Raw genomic sequence first — 22395 nt, 5'->3', positions numbered from 1 at the left:
AAAAATAAGTAGAATGTGTTGTGAACCTTGGTAAAAGCCTACATTTATAGGAAAGAGGGGAAAGTATAGGACACCAGAGTAAGGAAATAAAGTTTGTCAGAAAGACAAAGAGTTCCCTAACTTATTACATATGAATACATATTTTGAAGGATGTGCATGAACTATATTATATATACCTAACCGTTAATGAAAGTAAAGTAGGGTTCTGTTTGTTGTACTTATTCTGGGTCAACAGGTGTAAACCAACATGTGTAAACCAACATCTTCTTGGTTTTCTAGAACACCAAGATGGTGTCACCATATCAAGGATCATTTGGCCATTCTATGGTTGTTGGGTATTGGAGTAGTTTATACATTTTGATATTATAAATGTTCTTCCCCACAGATACCTTATGATTCCCTTCCTCATTCCATTCAATCTCTACTCAAGTGTCATCTCTTTGTAAAAGGCTCTCCTTATATCTAAAACAACGAATTTTATGCCATCATATGTTAGTGCTCATCACTGTCAGACTCCCAGACTATAATACAATATCTGCAGAAGAATGGATTTTTGTTGCCAAATCCTAGAATGGTGTCCAGCTCATAATGTGTGCTCAACAAATATTTACTGAATTAATTAAAAAGTAATGCTGTATGCCTAAATATTGTCTCTCTCTCTTTTTAAGGGTTAATTAATAGAAAACAAATTTTAAAAATTAGTATGTTTTAAGTTTTCAAGAACCATTTCACATTGCCAAAATTGGTGTCACAAGCTACACTAATTTTACAGTTATACAAGTTTTCCTGGAATAAATTTTAATTTTCATCTCACCAACATACTAACCAGCATTTAGTATATTAAATGTAATGAGATATTTTTACATAGTGGTCATTTTATATGTAAATAACAATAAAGCAATAAAAATGTCATTTTTAATACACTGAGGTCACACTCTGTTAATCAGAAATATAAAATTTTAACACTTCTCAGTTTGTGACTAATGTCATATATACATTAACCTTTGAAATCCATACATGCATATAAAGTAACCACTTCAAGCATTTACATAATTTTGGAGATAAATGCAAATGACTCTCCATGACAGTTGAGAAGCCAAGGAAAGGTTAAAACAAAAATTTATCAAGTAAAAATAAAAACATTAAGTTGGTTTATTTAGAAGAATTGTATTGATTTTCCAGAACATGGGGATTGAGAGAAGATAGAGTTTATAATCAGTATGAGGGAGATAAAACAAAAATATAATAGAATCAGCAGAGTTAAGTGACTTTACCAAAACCATGCATGCCAGTTTCCCTAGTGGTAGGAGCTGCATTTGTCTGTACTTACATTATTTTTTTAACTATGTGAAAATGGAGTAAATAGTAAATAAATGATGGGCCATTGTGGAAAAGTGGGGGAAAGGGTTGTGGTCGATGAGAAACAACGTAAAATTTCATGAGGGAGAAGAACTTAAGTTGTGTATAAACAAAAGTTATCTTAGGCTTGTACATACAGAAGACTTGTGTCAAAGTAGGTCTTAACTCTTCAATTGGATGATAAGAACTCGCAGCATATGTATTACCCCCGTACTCCTTTGTTACCCCAAGTTCTCCCCTCAACTCCAGCATAGTGTTACCAGATAGAACACAGATGTTTCTCATGGGCTTGCTTGGCCCATTCAGTTCCTGAAGCCACCACGATCATACCTTGCAAGATTTGAGGAGCTCCATTATTATTAATGAGTAGTGTGAGAAGACTGTGGAGCTGTTCATGCCCATGTCCTTGAAAACAGATGCGGAATATTTTAGGCATCAAGTGTCCACTGAGAAGCCACCTTTCTGTGTTAACCTAGGCCCCCAGGTCAGTCACCATGGTCTACCCCTTGTCTGGCCCTGTTCTTTACTTCATTGTGGCTTCCTACTAGTACTGGAGTTGAGAAGCCTCAATTTGGAAATATGTAGTTAGGGCAGCTCAGGTTGTCTCAGTAAATACACCCATCCATGATAATAATAAATATCAGCACACTGAATTAATGTGACACACTTAGCTAATTTGCTTATGTGTCTGTCTGTGATGTGGTGTGTGTGAACATGCTTGTGTGCACACACTTTTCTGCAGTCAATTTTAGAACAAAGTTTTCTCTGTCAAACTGAAGTCATTTCCCTCATTAAGTTAGTAAACAAATGCAAAGAGTAAAACCTCTTACACTCAGTTCTTCCTTTGCTCTAGAATAAAACTGGAGCTTCGTAGCCCAGCTTGAATTATCCTGCAGATAATATCTAGCACCCCTCTACCCATCCAGGCTTACCTAACACTATCACCGTTTTCCTTTCCTCATGTTTGGCCAGATATTCCAACAGCCTTCTTGCTCCAGGTACCTTAAATGCAATAAGCAGAATGTAATGATCAGAATGTTTCCACCATCCTGCCTTCACTCCTATTGTTCTGTCAACCTTTCCACTCTGCAAGATCAGCCCAAACCATAGCTCTCCATGGCCCATTTCCAATTTTCTGATTCACATAAATCACACATACCCAGGCTTTTAATGTTGTCCTGCCAAATTGCTCCTCAGAACTCATTTCACTTAATCTTCAAGCATGTTTGCATATGTGCCTCCCCCAAAGACTGAAAGTTCTGTAAACTTAGAGACCATACCCCATCCACCCGAAGTGTTATCCACTTGGAAAGCTCTCAAAAACCATGGCTGCTCTTGGAGTTAAGCAAATAGAATATGAAGTTCATTTTTAAATAAAAACAAAACTAATGTTTACCAAGAAAATATATGTATCAGGCATTGTAAAATATATTATTTATCTCCCTGCAGGAGTTTCTACTCCATATATATTTGGGAAAGATAAGTGATTCTTTTGGCTCTTAAGTTGACTAGGGTTAATAGTTAATCCTTTTTCTTCTTCTTCTTCTTCTTTTTTTTTTTTTTTTTCACCATTAGTATTGTCCTGACTAGGTTCTGGTTGAGAGAGTCTATCCTGACTAGGCTCTCACACCATTGTTAGAAAGCCCTTATGTGTGGGCTTTCCATGACTTCCAGCAGAAAGCATGTCTTTATGAGGTGTCCATTATTTGCTACCAGCGACTCATCTGTCACACATCGTTTTACCTCCAGCAAGAGAGGGAAGGGTACACTCATTAGAATGTGACAGTTTTAGGTGCCGGCTCAAGTCTATTGTGATCATCTAAGGAGAATTTGAAGCAAGAGGTAGATTTTACCCAAGGCAGGGGATTGACAGAAACAACCACACTTTCTCTCTTTAACAGTAGAATCTGCCTTTGTGGGGGAAAGACAGATGCATCCACGATCCTCCTGGACAGTCTGCATATACCCCAGAAAACAAAACTACAGGAAGTCTGCCTTTTCCTGGCACAGAAATAACTTGGAATTACATGGAGTCTTCCTGTGATCCAGCCTTCTTTCAACAAAAATATCGGCTAGGGTTTCATTTTTCTTTTTTTTTTTTTTTAAGATTTTATTTATTTATTTGAGAGCAAGAAACAGCGAGCATGAGCAGGGGTAAGGGCAGAGGGAGAAGCATACTCCCTGCTGGGCAGGATTCCAGGACCCCAAGATCAAGACCTGAGGCAAAAGCAGACCCTTAACTGACTGAGCCATGCAGGCATCCCTTTGGCAGGTTTTCAAATCAGGTATGTTTTTTGTCATACTGGAACACATTTACCTAAAATAATCATTGATCAAGTATATGCTGATGTTTTCTACAGAAGGAGGATAGAGCAAATAGACACACAGCTCCATGAAGACATAGGAGATTTTGTATCCCTTTATATGATGTGGAGTGCTAGCTGTAGGTTAATGGATGATTCCGGGGGAGGCGGGGGACAGGAAAATGGAAAGTCAACTGTTTCCCTGCCTGATGGTGCAAAATCATAACACATTTTCTGTTCTTATCATGGAGGGGTCGTGTGGCATTTATACTCAGTGTCCCTGCCAAAAGCATCAATCCAGATGGGAACGTTAATTTTTTGACCAGATGTGTGACAATGTCACTCTGAAAGGTGGTTCCAGTATGCTGAACCGGCATACATCATCACAGAAATTGCACTGCTAATAGAATATATCGAATTAGTGGCTCTCTAGTGAGACTTCAATCATTTCGAATCATAAAGAATGTACGATTTTTAGAGTTAAAAAGGCTTTCCATCCCAGGTAATCTCGGAGTCTCATTTGATTCCATAGGAAGCAAAGGCAGAGAGGTAAAGTATGTTGCATGAATTTGTTAATGCCTGTGTGTGGCCAACATTGATAATTGATTCTAGACCCCACGACTATGTAACCAGACCTAACCAGGTCATGCTCTAAGACCTTAATCACATTTTCATATTTTTTCCCATTTTTTTTTTTCATTTTTTGCTCAACAGTGAAGCACTGAGTACTCACTGTATGACATCTTAGGCATTGGGCAAACTGGTGGAAAGACAAGCAAGATCCCTGCTCTTGAAGGAGCTACCTTGGAGTGGCCAGCATCAGACATAAATGAAATGCATGTGACCAAGACAAGTGCAAAGAACAAAATGCAGTGGGATAATAGAGTAGAGGTAGGGTACAAAAGGGGTGTCTATCCTGTTCATGTTCATAGCTAACAAAAGGAATCAATGGAGTGATTAAGGATGTTTTTAAAATGTAGAGGAGGCAAGTATGGGTTTACATGAGCTAGGATAGGAGGAAGAAGGCAGGCTGATGTGCCTGCAGCACACCAAACAGTGCAGAAGGTGGCTAGCTCATGCAAGGCCCACCGAGTTCGATTTTATTCTAAGTCGATGGGAAACCATTGGAGGCATTTACACAAAGGAGCAATAGACTCTGATTGTTAAGCACCTAATTGCACACAGTCTATCCCAGGACATGTGATTCTTTAGGCTACAGAGCTCTCTAGTAGCAGACACTATAGAGGGCAACTCCTACCCAATCTTTTATTCAATTACAGTATTATTCAGGCACCTATTTGAATTAATGGTAAGGTTGAGAAACCTTAGAACAAATTTCAGTTAAACAATCGACTATTGTTTTGGGCAGTTTTAGGTTTGTAGAATTGAGCAAATAGTGCAAAGAGTCCTCACATACTCCCACTTCCCCTCAAATTTCCCCTGTTATTAAGATCTTGCATCAAAATAATATGTTTGTAGGAACCAATGGACCAATATTGACAGATAATTATTAACTAAAATCCAGAGTTTACATTAATGTTCCTATGTTGTTCTGTTCTATGTGTTTTAACAAATGAACTGCCAGTTATCCACCAATACGTTATCAGACAGAATAGTTCACCACCCAACAACCCCTGTGTTCCACATCTTCTCCCTTACCCCCAAATCCCTGGCAACTGCTAATCTTGCTAACTGTCACTTTTGTTTTCTCATCTAATTGGAATTATATGTAGTATGTAGATTTTTCAGGCTGGCTTCTCTAAGCAATGTGCATTAAATGTCCTTTTAAGTCTTTTCATGGTTTGATTACATTCTTTTTTCTCACTTAGAAAGTATTCCAGTGCATGGATGTACCACAATGTGTTTATCCATTCATCTTTTCTTTTTTTTATATGCATACATATATATATACATATATATGTGTGTGTGTATGTGTGTGTGTAAGTATATAAACTCAAATAGTATTACACGATTCATATTTTTAACAGTGAAATATTATCTTTAATGTGTTGAAATTAATAAATCTTTCCCCAGAATACTATACTCTAAATACTTTTCTTTCTTTCTTTCCTTTTTATTTTTTTAAATTAACATATAATGTATTATTTGCTTCAGGGGTACAGGTCTGTGAATCATCAGTCTTAAACAATTCACAGCACTCACCATAGCTCATGGTCCATAACCAGGCACTCTATCCTTCCCTCTCTACCCCTCAGCAACCCTCAGTTTATTTCCTGATATTAAGAGTCTCTTATGGTTTCTCTCCCTCCCTGGTCCCATTCTTACTTCCTTTTTTTTCACTTTTTACCCCCCATGGCCCCACACCCTGCCTCTCAAATTACTCATATCAGTAAGATCATATGATAATTCTTTCTCTAATTGACTTATTATTTGCTTAGCATAATACCCTCTAGTTCCATCCACATCATTTCAAATGGCAAGATTTTGTGTTTTTTAATGGCTGTATAGTATTCGTGTGTGTGTGTGTGTGTGTGTGTAAACATCTTCTTTATCCATTGATCTGTTGATGGATGTCTAGGCTCTTTCCATAGTTTGGCTATTGTGGACATTCACAGTTCTAAATATTTGGGTGCATGTGTCCCTTCAGATCTTAAGTGATCTTTTTAGAGCTGAGGTCCACGTCATAGGTTCCTGTTCTGTTGGTGTTAATAAAAAAAAAAAATCACCATTCATCTTTTGAAGTGCATCTCAGTTGTTTAGAGTTTTTGGGGGATTATGAATAAAGGTGCTATAAATATTTGTGTGCAGTGTTTAAGTGGACACAAATTTCCAACACACTTGGATAAATGCCAAGGGGCATGATTCCCATGTTGTGTGTGTGCTAAGCTTTATAAGGAACTGCCAAAGTGCCTTACACAGGGACTGTATTGTGTTGTATGACTACTAGTAATGAATGAGAGTTCATATTTCTCAACATTCTCAACAGCATTTGTTTTTTCAGGGATTTTGGATTTTAACCATTTCAGTAGACTAGTAGTGGTATCTAATTGTTTTAATTTGCAACTCCTTAATGACATACAATGCTGAGTATTACTTGATTCATTTGTTCCTAAAAAGTAATATATAAATTACTTATTCCTATGATAATATCATAAGTATACATATTTGTGCATATATAAATATATATGTATAGTGTGTTTGTGTGTGTATACAAAAGTGTATAGATATGTATACATATACATATATGTATTTATACATATAAATAATAGAGCATCAGCATATATATTTGTGTGTGTGTGTGTGTGTGTGTGTGTAGAAAACTACGATGATGCTCTACTCTTTTAGTTCACTCAGCATATATTTAATACCTATTATGCTCTAGTGTCTAGACCAGGCACTAAAGAAACAGGTGATTCTGACAGCACTTCTCCTTCCATGACATCGTGGTCTAATCCAGAGGGCATGTAAGCTGAGCTGTGATAAAGGGAAATAGGGGGGCCATGAGAGCCCTGAGGAGTAATACTCCTCCTTAGTGGAATCAGAGAACTTTCTGAAGTAAGGAATCCTAGAACTGCATTAAAATGAGGCAGAACATTTGACCAGCTGGTGACAATAGAGTGGAATCCTGGGTCATCTAGTCCGGGGTCTCAGGGAGAGAAGTAAAGCTCAGAAGTATTGCCATGACAAACACTCAGGAGAGATAATGATAGAAGGACCAACACAGGACAGTAGTAAGGAGATTTGAGCAATATAAAGAACACTGATGGTTATTTGACTCTGAAGACAATATGCATACCTAAGTAAGTTTCCCAGTAATGTAAGCTCATTTACTTATTAAGCTTGGTCATTGTAACAGCTCTTAATATTCATAAAATACAAAGAGTTTTGATGGCAATGTCATGAAGTTTTAGTAATATAATACCATCATATTAAATACAACTTGACTTTTATAAAGTTAAAAAAATTTCTGCTATGTGATGGAGGCATAACAAAATGTACATATATTTTAAAAATTAGATAACAATCTCTTTCATAAATTATGGTAATTAATATTCTGGTTTATATTTCATGTTTTCATTATGGATATATAGACATTTGTATTAAAAACATTGATCACTAAATGCTCTTTCACTTCATTAAATGGAGGTTTGCAACATTGTTTTTAATGACTTCAAAATAATCAATCTGTGAAATGAACAAAGCATGATTTATTTATCTATTCTCCTCTGAAGGTTAGTTCAGGCACCTCCACTCTTCCATCTTATAAATAGATCTGAGATGAAATTATGGTATTAAATCTTTGGGAAATACAATTATTTCACTAGGATACTTCTTTATGAGGTTAAGTTTCTGGGTCAAAGTGTATGTACCTATTTAGTAAGGCTTTAATAAATACTGCTAAATAATTAAATAAGTCTAGAATATGACAATAACACATGTATATTTACATATACACATACATACCTGTATACATAAGTAGTTGCATATTTGAACATTCATTTTCACGCTCCTTGTATTATTTATTTTAATGTTTATCCATATCAAAGACAGAACATACATCAGGGTTGTTTTATTTTGTCATGATCATTTTTTGTCTGGTCCAAAATTCTATCTTTTACTTCTGTCTCACTCCAGTTCTGATCACTGCAATACCTTCTCTACGGAGCAGCCATGGGATCTCTTCACAAAGTGAACCCATCCTATCACCTTCCTCACTCAAAATCCTTCAGGAAGGTCTTGTTAGTTCTCATGTCTCCTGGAATGGGGGAGACAGGTTTGGACAGCCCTCCCTGCTGGTTGTTAACCACCGAAAAGATCTGGTTTTGTTTTACAATGAAGCTGGGTTAGGAGGTTAAATTTTTCCCTCCATTCACCTGTGTTTTCTTCTTTCTTCCCACAGGACCCTCACCTTTGAATAAATTCCAATTAGAATAAAACCTAACTGGTCTTATTAGATAGAGTCCTTCCCTTCCTGCCTGATGTAATTTCATACTCTGTCTATTAACTCCCTCTCATAACTCCCCCCACCCATTGCTCTGTGCCCCTGCCCCACTCCCACACTGTTAAGCTTTATTGACATTGCTCTTCTGTTCCTTAAGTTATGGCCCTGCTCCTCCCCTCCCTGGAACGTTTTCCGAAATAGCTGTAGACTAGTGCCTTCTGATTCAGGACTCAGATCACATATTACCACCCAGGAGAGTTTGTCTCCTAGGACCATAACCAAGGGAGCCACTGCTCCAATTCCAGTGACCCTGTAAGATTACCCTGTTCTGTTTCATTAACAGCATCTACTGTTAACTGAAAGTATTTTTTTATTTTAATTTGATTCTCTTTTGTAAACAGATACCTGGGACCTTGTCTGTGTTCTCCATTCTGTGCTAACCCTAACACCTTGATATTTCCTGCCATATCTTAGAAAATTAATAAGTACATTTTGAACGATTGAATGGGTTGAATGTCTTTTTGTTCCTTCTATAAAAAAGTGTCTATTCATAACTGTAGCCCATTTTCTCATTGGATGTTCATCTTTCACCCCCTTATAAGAATTCTCTGTCATGTGGGCAATGTTAATTCATCTCCTGACGTTTCTTTTAAATATGCCCTAAGCAATCATTTACTTTATAACTCTTTAATGATTTCTATGGTGCAGTATTTCTTTATTTTATCTTATCTTATTTTATTTTATTTTATTTATTTTCAGTGTCCCAGTATCCATTGTTTATGCACCACACCCAGTGCTCCATGCAATATGTGCCCTCGATAATACCCAGCACCAGGCTCACCAGAACCACCAGCCCCCCCCTCCAAAACCTTTGGTGTGTTTCTCAGAATCCACAGTCTCTCATGGTTTGTCTCCCCTTCCAATTTCCCCCAACTCACTTCTCCTCTCCATCTCCCAATATTCTCCACGTTATTCCTTATGCTCCACAAGTAAGTGAAACCATATGAGAATTGACTCTTTCTGCTTGACTTATTTCACTCAGCATAATCTCTTCCAGTCCCATCCATGTTGATAAAAAAGTTAGGTATTCATACTTTCTGATGGAGGCATAATACTCCATTGTATATATGGACCACATCTTCTTTATCCATTTGTTTGTTGAAGCGCATCTTGGATCTTTCCACAGTTTGGTGATTGTGGCCACTGATGTTATGAACATTGGGGTACAGATGGCCCTTCTTTTCACTACATCTATATCTTTTTTTAAATATAATTTTTTATTTTTTATAAACATATATTTTTATCCCCAGGGGTACAGGTCTGTGAATCACCAGGTTTACACACTTCACAGCACTCACCAAAACACATACCCTCCCCAATGTCCATAATCCCACCCCCTTCTCCCAAGCCCCCTCCACCCAGCAACCCTCAGTTTGTTTTGTGAGATTAAGAGTCACTTATGGTTTGTCTCCCTCCCAATCCCATCTTCTTTCATTTATTCTTCTAGTACCCACTTAAGCCCCCATGTTGCATCACCACTTCCTCATATCAGGGAGATCATATGATAGTTGTCTTTCTCCGCTTGACTTATTTCACTAAGCATGATACGCTCTAGTTCCATCCATGTTGTCGCAAATGGCAAGATTTCATTTCTTTTGATGGCTGCATAGTATTCCATCGGGTATATATACCACATCTTCTTGATCCATTCATCTGTTGATGGACATCTAGGTTCTTTCCATAGTTTGGCTATTGTGGACATTGCTGCTATAAACATTCGAGTACACGTGCCCCTTTGGATCACTACGTTTGTATCTTTAGGGTAAATACCCAATAGTGCAATTGCTGGGTCATAGGGCAGTTCTATTTTCAACATTTTGAGGAACCTCCATGCTGTTTTCCAGAGAGGTTGCACCAGCTTGCATTCCCACCAACAGTGTAGGAGGGTTCCCCTTTCTCCGCATCCTCGCCAGCATCTGTCATTTCCTGACTTGTTGATTTTAGCCATTCTGATTGGTGTGAGGTGATATCGCATTGTGGTTTTGATTTGTATTTCCCTGATGCCGAGTGATATGGAGCACTTTTTCATGTGTCTGTTGGCCATCTGGATGTCTTCTTTGCAGAAATGTCTGTTCATGTCCTCTGCCCATTTCTTGATTCGATTATTTGTTCTTTGGGTGTTGAGTTTGCTAAGTTCTTTATAGATTCTGAACACTAGTCCTTTATCTGATATGTCGTTTGCAAATATCTTCTCCCATTCTGTCAGTTGTCTTTTGATTTTGTTAACTGTTTCCTTTGCTGTGCAAAAGCTTTTGATCTTGATGAAATCCCAATAGTTCATTTTTGCCCTTGCTTCCCTTGCCTTTTGCGTTGTTCCTAGGAAGATGTTGCTGCGGCTGAGGTCGAAGAGGTTGCTGCCTGTGTTCTCCTCAAGGATTTTGATGGATTCCTTTCACACATTGAGGTCCTTCATCCATTTTGAGTCTATTTTCGTGTGTGGTGTAAGGAAATGGTCCAATTTCATTTTTCTGCATATGGCTGTCCAATTTTCCCAGCACCATTTATTGAAGAGGCTGTCTTTTTTCCATTGGACATTCTTTCCTGCTTTGTCGAAGATTAGTTGACCATAGAGTTGAGAGTCTATTTCTGGGCTCTCTATTCTGTTCCATTGATCTATGGGTCTGTTTTTGTGCCAGTACCATGCTGTCTTGATGATGACAGCTTTGTAATAGAGCTTGAAGTCCGGGATTGTGATGCCACCATCATAGGCTTTCTTTTTCAATATCCCTTTAGCTATTCGAGGTCTTTTCTGGTTCCATATAAATTTTAGAATTATTTGTTCCATTTCTTTGAAAAAGATGGATGGTACTTTGATAGGAATTGCATTAAATGTGTATATTGCTTTAGGTAGCATAGACATTTTCACAATATTTATTCTTCCAATCCAGGAGCATGGAACTTTTTTCCATTTCTTAGTGTCTTCCTCAATTTCTTTCATGAGTACTTTATAGTTTTCTGAGTATAGATTCTGTGTCTCTTTGGTTAGGTTTATTCCTAGGTAGCTTATGGTTTTGGGTGCAATTGTAAATGGGATTGACTCCTTAATTTCCCTTTCTTCTGTCTTGCTGTTGGTGTAAAGAAATGCAACTGATTTCTGTGCATTGATTTTATATCCTGACACCTTACTGAATTCCTGTATAAGTTCTAGCAGTTTTGGAGTGGAGTCTTTTGGGTTTTCCATATATAGTACCATATCATCTGCGAAGAGTGATAATTTGACTTCTTCTTTGCCAATTTGGATGCCTTTAATTTCCTTTTGTTGTCTGATTGCTGAGGCTAGGACCTCTAGTACTATGTTGAATAGCAGTGGTGATAATGGACATCCCTGCTGTGTTCCTGACCTTAGCGGAAAAGCTTTCAGTTTTTTCCATTGAGAATGATATTTGCGGTGGGTTTTTCATAGATGGCTTTGATGATATTGAGGTATGTGCCCTCTATCCCTACACTTTGAAGAGTTTTGATCAGGAAGGGATGCTGTACTTTGTCAAATGCTTTTTCAGCATCTATTGAGAGTATCATATGGTTCTTGTTCTTACTTTTATTGACGTGTTGTATCACATTGACTGATTTGCGGATGTTGAACCAACCTTGCAGCCCTGGAATAAATCCCACTTGGTCGTGGTGAATAATCTTTTTAATGTACTGTTGAATCCTATTGGCTAGTATTTTGTTGAGTATTTTCGCATCTGTGTTCATCAAGGATATTGGTCTATAGCTCTCTTCTTTTGGTGGGATCCTTGTCTGGTTTGGGGATCAAGGTGATGCTGGCCTCATAAAATGAGTTTGGAAGTTTTCCTTCCATTTCTATTTTTTGGAACAGTTTTAGGAGAATAGGAATTAGTTCTTCTTTAAATGTTTAGTAGAATTCCCCCGGGAAGCCGTCTGGCCCTGGGCTTTTGTTTGTTTGGAGATTTTTAATGACTGTTTCAATCTCCTTACTGGTTATGGGTCTGTTCAGGCTTTCTATTTCTTCCTGGTTCAGTTGTGGTAGTTTATATGTTTCTAGTAGTAAATCACTACATCTATATCTTTGGGGTAAAAACCCAGTAGTGCAATTGCCAGGTCATAGGGAAGCTCTATTTTTAATTTCTTAAGGAATCACCACACTGTTTTCCAAAGTGGCTGCACCAACTTGCATTCCCACCAACAGAGTAAGAGGATTCCCTTTTCTCCACATCCTCCCCAACACACATTGTTTCCTGCCTTGTTAATTTTTGCCATCCTAACTGGTGTAAGGTGGTATCTCAATGTGGTTTTGATTTGAATCTTCCTGACGGCTAATGATGATGAACATTTTTTCATGTGTCTGTTAGCCATTTGTATGTCTTGACTGGAGAAGTGTCTGTTCATGTCTTCTGCCCATTTTTTGATGTGATTATCTGTCTTTTGTGCGTTGTATTTGAGTTCTTTACAGATCTTGGATATTAACCCTTTGTCTGTAGGGTCATTTGTGAATATCTTCTCCCATTATGTGGGTTGCCTCCTTGTTTTGTTGACTGTTTCCTTTGCTGTGTAGAAGCCTTTGAACTTGATGAAGTGCCAAAAGTTCACTTTTTCTTTTGTTTCCTTTGCCTTTGGAGACATGACTTGAAATAAGTTGCTGTGGCTGATGTCAAAGAGGTTACTGTCTATGTTGTCCTCTAGGATTTTAATAGATTCCTGCCTCATGTTGAGGTCTTTTATCCATTTAGAGTTCATCTTTCTGTATAGTATTAGTGAATGGTAGATTTTCATTCTTCTACACATAGTTGTCCAATTTTCCCAGCACCACTTATTGAAGAGACTGTCTTTTTTCCACTGCATATTTTTTCCTGTGTTGTGGAAGATTATTTGACCATAGAGTTGAGAGTCCATATCCGGGCTCTCTACTCCGTTTCACTGGTCTATGTGTCTGTTTTTGTGCCAGTATCATGCTGTTTTTGTGATCACAGCTTTGTAGTAAAAATTGAAATAAGGCAACGTGATGCTACCAGTTTTATTTTTCTTTTTCAACATTTCCTTAGAAATTCAGGGTCTCCTCTGGTTCCATACAAATTTTAGGATTGTATTTTCCAGCTCTTTGAAAATGATCCCTTACATACAGAGGAATGTATATCAGAATAATGTCAGACGTGTCCAGAGAAACCTGGCAATCCAGAAAAGGCTGGCAGGACATATTCAGGGAACTAAATGAGAAGAACATGCAGCCAAGAATACTTTATCCAGCAAGGCTGACATTCAAGTTGGTTGGAGAGATAAGGAGCTTCTAAGACCAGTGAGGTTTAAAAGGGTATGTGACCACCAAGCTGGCACTACAAATAATATCAAGGGAGGTTCTATAAAAGAAGAAAGAACCCAAGAGTGTTATAGAACAGAAATTTATAGAAACAATCTATAGAAACAAGGACTTCACAGGCAACATGGTGTCAATAAAAATGTATCTTTCAATAATTATTCTCAACATGAATGGCTTAAACCCTCCCATTAAATGGCACAGGGTTGCAGGTTGGATAAAATGACAGGGCCCATCCATATGTTGTCTACAAGAGACATATTTTGAAACTAAGGAGACATCAAGACTGAAAGTGAAGGGATGGAGAAGCATCTTACATGCCAATGGGCCTCAAAAGAAAGTTGGATTCTCATATCAGATAAAATCGATTTTAAACTAAAGTCTGTAGTCAGAAATAAAGAAGGACACTACATTATTCTTAAATGGTCTATCCACCAAGAACATCTATCAATTGTAAATATTTATGCCCCCATTATGGGAGCAGCCAACTATATAAGACAAGTGTTAATCAAGATAAAGAGTCATATTGATATGAATACATTAATAGTAGGGTATCTTAACACACCATTCTCAGTAATAGACAGATCATCCAAGCAGAAAATCAATAAAGAAACAAGAGCATTGAATGACACATTGTACCAGATGGCCCTCATAAATATATGCAGAACATTCCACCCTAAAACAATAGAATACTCATTTTTCTCTAGTGCACATGGAACTTTCTCCAGAGTGGACCACATACTGGGTCACAAATCAGAGCTCAACTGATACCAAACGATTGAGATTATTTCCTGCATATTCTCAAACCACAAGGTTTTGAAACTGGAACTCAACCACAAGAAAAAGTTTGGAAGGAATTCAAACACTTGGAAGCTAAAGACCACCTTGCTTAAGAACGTTTGGATCAACCAAGAAATCAAAGAAAACTTAAACAACTCATGGAAACCAATGAAAATGAAGACACTTCAGTTCAGCTATGGGATACAGCAAAGGTGGTCCTAAGGGAGAAATGCATAGCCATCCAAACCTCTCTCAAAAAATTTGAAAAGTCCAGAATACACCAGCTCTCTTTACACCTTAAAGAACTGGAGAATCAACAAAAAATTAAGCCAACCCCACACACAACAAGGGAAATAATCAAGATTAAAGCAGTGACCGATTAGATAGAAACTAGAGATAGAGTAGAACACATCAACAAAACTAGAAGCTGGTTTTTTGAAAGAATCAATAAGATCAATAAACCATTGGCCAAGCTAATACAAAAGAAAAGAGAAAGGACCCAAATTAATAGACTTATGCATGAAAAGGGAGAGATCACGACTAACACCAAGGAAATAGAAACGATCATCAGAAATTATTAACAACAGCTATATGCCAATAAGTTAAGCAACCTAGATGAAATGGGTACATTCCTGGAAACCTATAAACTTCCAAAACTGAATCAGGAAGAAATTGGCAACCTGAATAGACCAATATCTAGTAACAAGATTGAAGCAGTGATCAAAAACCTCCCAAAAAACAAGAGCCCAGGACCTGAGGGATTTCCTGAGGAATTCTACCAAATATTTAAAAAAAAAATACCTATTCTCCTGAAGCTGTTTCAAAAAAAAAAAAAATAGAAACAGAAGGAAAACTTCCAGGATATTTTGGTGAAGCCAGAATTAATTACTCTGATTCCCAAATGAGGCAAAGATCCCACCATAAAGGAGCATTTCAGACCAATATCCCTGATGAATATGGATGCCATGATTCTCAACAAGATCCTGGCTAATAGGATCCAACAGTACATTAAAAAGATTATCCACCATGACCTGGTGGAATTTATCTATGGGATGCAAGGGTGGTTCAACATTTGCAAATCAATCAATGTGATAAAACAAATCAATAAGAGAAGAGAGAACCACACCATCCTTTCAATGATGCAGGAAAAGCATTTGACAAGATATAGCATTCATTCCATTAAAACAATTCAAAGTATAAGGATAGAAGGAACATTCCTCAACTTCCGAAAATTTCTCTGTGAAAAACCCACAGTGAATATCATCCTCAATGGGGAAAAGCTGATAGCTTTCCCTTTGAGATCAGGAACACAAGGATCCCCACGTTCACCACTCTTGATCAACATAGTACTAGAAGTTCTAGCAACAGCAATCAGACAACAAGAAGAAATAAAAGATATTCAAATTGGCAACGAAGAAGTCAAACTCTCTCTTCACAGATGACATGACACTTTATATGAAAAAATCAAAAGACTCCACCCCAAACTACTAGAACTCATACAGCAATTCAGTAATGTGGCAGGATACAAAATCAATGTACGGAAATCAGTTACTTTCTTATACACTAACAGCGAAAATACAGAAAGGGAAATTAGGGAATCGATTCCATTTACTACAGCACCAAGAACCATAAGATACCTGGGAGTAAACCTAACCAAAGAGGTAAAGGATCTGTACTCAAGTAGCTACAGAACACTCATGAGAGAAATTGAAGGGGACACAAAAAGATGGAAGAACATTCTATGCTCATGGATCAGAAGAATAAACATTGTTAAAATGTCTATGATGCAATATTTCTTACATTTTTACTTCTCAAATGCATTAGCATTTTTATTATTATTTTTTATCCCTTTCTGACTTTGGAGCCCACTTGTGAAGTTCTTCCCTATAAATTAGTATGTATACATGTCTGTATTTTCTTCTAGAATTGTTATATACATTTTTCATTAGTGTTATTAGTGCTTGAATAAGTTATTTTGGTACAGATAGTGAGATACTGATCAAATACTATTTTTTTCAGAGGAAACTTATTGTCCTACTGTGTATTTTAATTTATTAATTATTAAAAATTTATTAATTATTTTATACACATATAATGTACTATTTGCTCCTGGGGTACAGGTCTGTGAATCCTCAGGCTTACACACTTGACAGCACTCACCATTGCACATATCCTTCATTATATATTTTTAAAAATTTGTTCTTGGGGCACCTGGGTGGCTCAGTTGGTTGGGCAACTGCCTTCCGTTCAGGTCACCATCCTGGAGTCCTCGGATGGAGTCCCGCATCCTGCTCCCTGCTCGGCGGGGAGTCTGCTTCTCTCACTGACCTTTCTCCACTCATTCTCATTCTCTCTCTCGTTCTCTCTCTCTCTCTCAAATAAATAAATAAATAAATACAAATCTTTAATAAATACATAAATAAATAAAAAAAATCCGCTCTTCCCCAATTATTCAAATAGTTACCTTCATCACATTCTAAATTGCCATTCAATATCTGTATTGCTATCACAACAATTTAATTATCTAAATTTTATAAGCTGTAATAATAGTAAGACAAGACATCTTATAAAATTTCTTTGCATTTCTGCTATGTTTGTTCTCATGGACAATAAGATGTTTTTGTCAAATATGTCCCAGATCCCCATTGATATTTAAGTTAATATTTTGTTTTTCAAGAATGTATTATTGATTTAGGTAGATTTAAAAACTTTCATTTAATTCTTCTCACATAAATCATTAGCCTAAATTGTATCTATATTTCCTAGTGTACCTTGAATATCCCTAATTTAATGCCTCTTTATATTATAAAAAGTATGCTTATGTACTCCCTGAAAATTTCTTAATCAGTTTAATCTTAGTTATTTACAGTTTTGTTTCCACCATGTCTAGGGTCTTTTATTTTGGAGTGGTTATAATGTAGTAAAGGAAACATTTTGTTGCCTTGAAAAATTAACCATTTCACTATTATTATTTGTTAGCTCAAATGCTTTTTAAGTTAAATCTATTGAATTTGTCTAGTAAACATTCAGTTATTTCCAAACGGCAAAGATGACTTTTTTTTTTTTTTTAATCTTCAATAATTATTCTGTATTGGGCATCTGGGTGACTCAGTATTTAAGCAGCTGTCTTTGCCTCAGTTCATGATCCCAGTGTCCTGGAATCCAGCCCCACAGTGGGCTTCATGTTTAACAGGGAGGCCTGTTTCTCTCTCTCTCACTACCCCTGCTTTTATTCCCTCTCTCACTGTCTCTCTCTGTCAAATAAATAAAGATCTTTAAAAAAAAAAAATTCATCTTACCTTTTTCTGCCTACTTTGCTGAAAATTTCTAGGAAAAATGTATAGAATAACAGGTGATTGGTGACCTTCTTTCTATTGTTATTTCATTCTTACTCGGTCTCATTTTTTTTTTAATTGTATCTAATTAGAATTATGCAGAAACACTTTCTTACTTATTCAAGTTTCTGGTTATAAACACAATTTGTTAAAATCTGCAGACTTTTTTGACTACTATTGAGCTCTTTTCTCTCACTAAATGTCACCAAGTTTGTAAGTTGGTGGGTTTTATTGCCCCCTCTCTTCTTTTAGAGCATGTTATGTTTTCATCCATCTACTATTGTCTGTTATAAGTAGATTCGGGTTGAAAACATGGCTTTAAAGGCAGATCTAGGTGCACCTGGGTAACTCAGTTGGTTAAGTGTCTGACTCTTGATTTCAACTTAGGTCATGATCTCAGGGTTGTGAGATTAAGCGGGGTGTTGGGTTTCATCCTCAGCAGGGAGTCTGCTTGGGATTCTCTCTCTCTCTCTCTCTCTCTCCTTTAGACTCTCCCATCACTCCACACACTGTAAATAAATAAGTAAATAAATAAATACATAAAATCTTAAAGGCAGGTCTAGTGTCTAAATTCATCTTATACTATAAGAACCTGGTCCTGCATCTGCTCTGCCAGAAGAAATAATGGTGTTTTTTTGTTTTTTTGTTTTCCTGTCCATTTTGTTTTCTGTTATATATTTAATAGTTTACCAAAAAAATGAACTTTTATTGGTGGTTTAGCAATCATAGTATATGGGGAAAAAGAAGCTTGTAAGAGTGAACAAATCAATGAAGGAATGGATGAGCCAATGAATAAATGAAGAAAGAAAGAAGAGGGGAGAAAAATAGAAAGGAAATAAAGAAGGAATAAAATAGAAAGAAAAAAAATCATATTTTTATTTGATGCAGAAATTAAGAAGGGCACTGACTCTACTGAATCACCCTGACAAAATTATCCTAAATAATTTTGAATTCATAAAAAATTAAATCAAGGAAACCATACAAGGTGTTATATATTTCTGCAAACACACATACACACATACACATGAGAACAGACACTGGAATTTAAAGCTGTGTTCTTATAGAGGGAGCTCTCTGGGTCCACTGCCAAAGAAGGCCCATATGTACCCCAATGTTTATAGCAGCAATGGCCACGGTCACCAAACTATGGAAAGAACTAAGATGCCCTTCAACGGACGAATGGATAAGGAAGATGTGGTCCATATACACTATGGAGTATTATGCCTCCATCAGAAAGGATGAATACCCAACTTTTGTAGCAACATGGACGGGACTGGAAGAGATTATGCTGAGTGAAATAAGTCAAGCAGAGAGAGTCAATTATCATATGGTTTCACTTATTTGTGGAGCATAACAAATATCATGGAGGACATGGGGAGTTAGAGAGGAGAAGGGAGTTGGGGGAAATTGGAAGGGGAGGTGAATCATGAGAGACTATGGACTCTGAAAAACAATCTGAGGGGTTTGAAGTGGCGGGGGGGTTGGAGGTCGGGGTACCAGGTGGTGGGTATTATAGAGGGCACGGATTGCATGGAGCACTGGGTGTGGTGAAAAAATAATGAATACTGTTATGCTGAAAATAAATAAATTTAATTAAAAAAAAAAAGAACAAGCCTTAAAAAAAAAATTAAAAATCTTCCTATCAGCATCTCTGTTAACCTTCTCTCAGTGGAAGCATTTTTTTTAGCTTACAAAAGATATCAATGCTAAATATGACGACTATTGCAACTTTGTTCTTCTCTTTGAGATCTAACAAAATAGGTCTCTAAACAATGAATGTACAGTAGAAACAATGCCAACAGATTTAAGCAGCCATCTGGAGTAATTATTCATGCTCCCCAAAATAGGCTCTTTGAGAACGTGCAAAGTTCTTTCCCAATATAATTTCATGGTCTCTCCAACAACACATGAGCTGGCTGGCAACGTGAGAGTGAAGATGCTTCAGGGGTCAAATCTAGCTGTTCAATTGTCCTCTAAGGAGGTACCCAAAACTTAGATCGCAAAGTCATGGGGTGCCTTCTTAACTACCATGACCAGGTCTCCATCCTGGGGCTCCCATTTCCCTTGCTGTCACTTCTGTTTATGTGGATGCCTATTTCCTCCAAATTACAAGAGCAGACCTATCTTTGACTAGCTTCTGACTTCATCACCTATGCCTTTAAACCTCTGTGCCAGGAACTTACACTTATCCTGTATTCCAGATACCTTTATTTTTTCAATAGCAATATCCCTTCTTTTACCACTGAGATGATTTAAGCATTACACCATGAGTTGGCCCCAGTTTCTTAGTTCAACACTGGTAGTGCTCCAAAAAGAGTGAAGTTCCCCTGGCAGTTGTTTGTTTGTTTCTGAAGTTGCTCCTTCAATTATTTCCACCTTCAGCTCTGTAGCTGACAGCATCAAAATCACACTCCTTAAACCAGAGAGGCAGGGTCCTCTGTGAACTGGTTTCAGTTTGACTTTCTAATGTCCTATTAATCTGCTCTTATTCATGTACCTTTGCCATTTACTCTTTCCTATTTTAATTAGTTTAATTGAAGAGACTGAACTGTGTAATAGAACTATAGCCTTATTTTCTCAGTGGAGGCTAACAATGCTAAGCTCTCTTCTTTCCAGCACAGGCTTCACTTGAATTTCCTGTAGCCTGGAATATAGACTAAGGCATGATCCACTCTTTTACTATCACCACCCCTTTCTCCATGCTTGCTCCAGTTTTGAAAGGGAGAAAGAAGTCAATGACATGGTGATGCTTAAGCTCAATCCCATGGTGGGTGTGATGAGGTGTCTGCCTCCTTTACCATGACCTCTATCATCCATTTCCAGCTTAGTGCCTATTGATTCACTGTAGATGAGTGGGAGTCCTGTTGGTGAGAGATTAAAGATTTACCTTTCTTTAGGTATTGATGGTACTAAAGAGAACCCTATTTGAAAGGGAAGGCAGATTTTATTCAAGAGAGGTCATCACAATAGTGGGAGGGACCCCTCAATGGGCTTTTGAAGTGAGGAAAACAGATTGGATTCAACTCCAACACCATAAGGAAGAGTGAGTATAAATGTTTATAACTAAGGAGCAGGGGAGGTGGGAGTGGGTAGATGGAAAATCTCTAAGAGGTGGTCCCCTAGGTGGCTCAGGCAGTTAAGCATCTGGTTTTTTAAATTTCGGATCAGAACTTGATCTCAGTGTTGTGAGTTTGGCTGGTGTTGGGCTGCACAGGGGCATGGAGCCTAGCTAAGAAAAACAACAACAACAACAACAACAACAAGCAAACAAACAAACAAAACTTAGAGGAAACATTGGAGGTTAGAAGGAATTCTAATTAAAATGATTTAACAGGATTCTTCTTGAAGGCAGATCAGGGTGATCAGGCAGAACTTGGACGCAGATGATTGAGGGTGAGAAATTCAATTTCATATCAAGAGAGTATTCTGATATAGAGGATGGGGAAATCTGACTCAACTGACTTACTAGGGTTCTTGCTAATATTGGAAGATACAGAGATAAACACAGAAATCCAAAAGTTAGGCCTACTTGAACAAGCTTAGAAGAGCCTAAGAAAGGGTTCCTGGGTGGGTTAAGCTTTCAACTCTTGGTTTCAGTTCAGGTCCTGATCTCAGGATCCTGAGATTGAGCCCCACATTGGAGCATGGAGTCAGCTTGGGTTTCTCTCTCCCTCCCTTTCTGCCCTTCCACCCCTCACTCTCTTTTGTTCAAATAAATAAAATAAATCTCAACAACAACAACAACAACAACAAGATCCCAAGATGAGTTTGGTCAATGGGAATATTTTTGCCAGTGGTGCATTGTGAGACTAGACTGCTTGTTTTTCCCTTGCTTGCAGTGGTCACCAGCAAATCTTTAGCCCCAGGTTTAATCTGTTCCCCTGACCAAATACCTCTTCAGTGCCCGGGAACTAGCAAAGCACACTTTCCCTTCATCTCAAAAATCACAGAGGGTCAGGTCATCATACTATTTCTGCTTTCTCATTTTCTCTAGCTCTTGTAATTACAGAGCAGGTAAGCAAATGCTGTGGCTCTCTAGCAATGCAATATCAACTTAGTATTTTGTTTTGTTTTCTTTTTTTTTTCTCCTTTTGACTTATATGCTACCCCTAAAAATTCCAGAAAGAACCATGGCTCTGCTAACAACTTGATTTTAGCCAGGTGAGACTTCTGACTGGCCAGATTATGTGATAATAAATCTGGGTTGGCCTGAGCTGTTAAATTTGTTGTAATTTGTTATAGCAGCAATAGAACACTAATGCATTATTTTCGTGTGACCCCTTCCATAGACAAGGATATTGTAGTCCATTGATTCCACTAAAATAGCAGTTATTGAGTAGTTGTACGTGATTTGGATTCCCAGTAGGCACTTCACTGAACTTA

The sequence above is a fragment of the Mustela putorius genome, unplaced genomic scaffold (genome assembly GCF_011764305.1).
Source record: "Mustela putorius furo isolate JIRA1106 unplaced genomic scaffold, ASM1176430v1.1 tig00000083_pilon_pilon_pilon, whole genome shotgun sequence".
NCBI lineage: Eukaryota > Metazoa > Chordata > Mammalia > Carnivora > Mustelidae > Mustela > Mustela putorius.
This window is presented reverse-complemented; position numbering follows the sequence as displayed.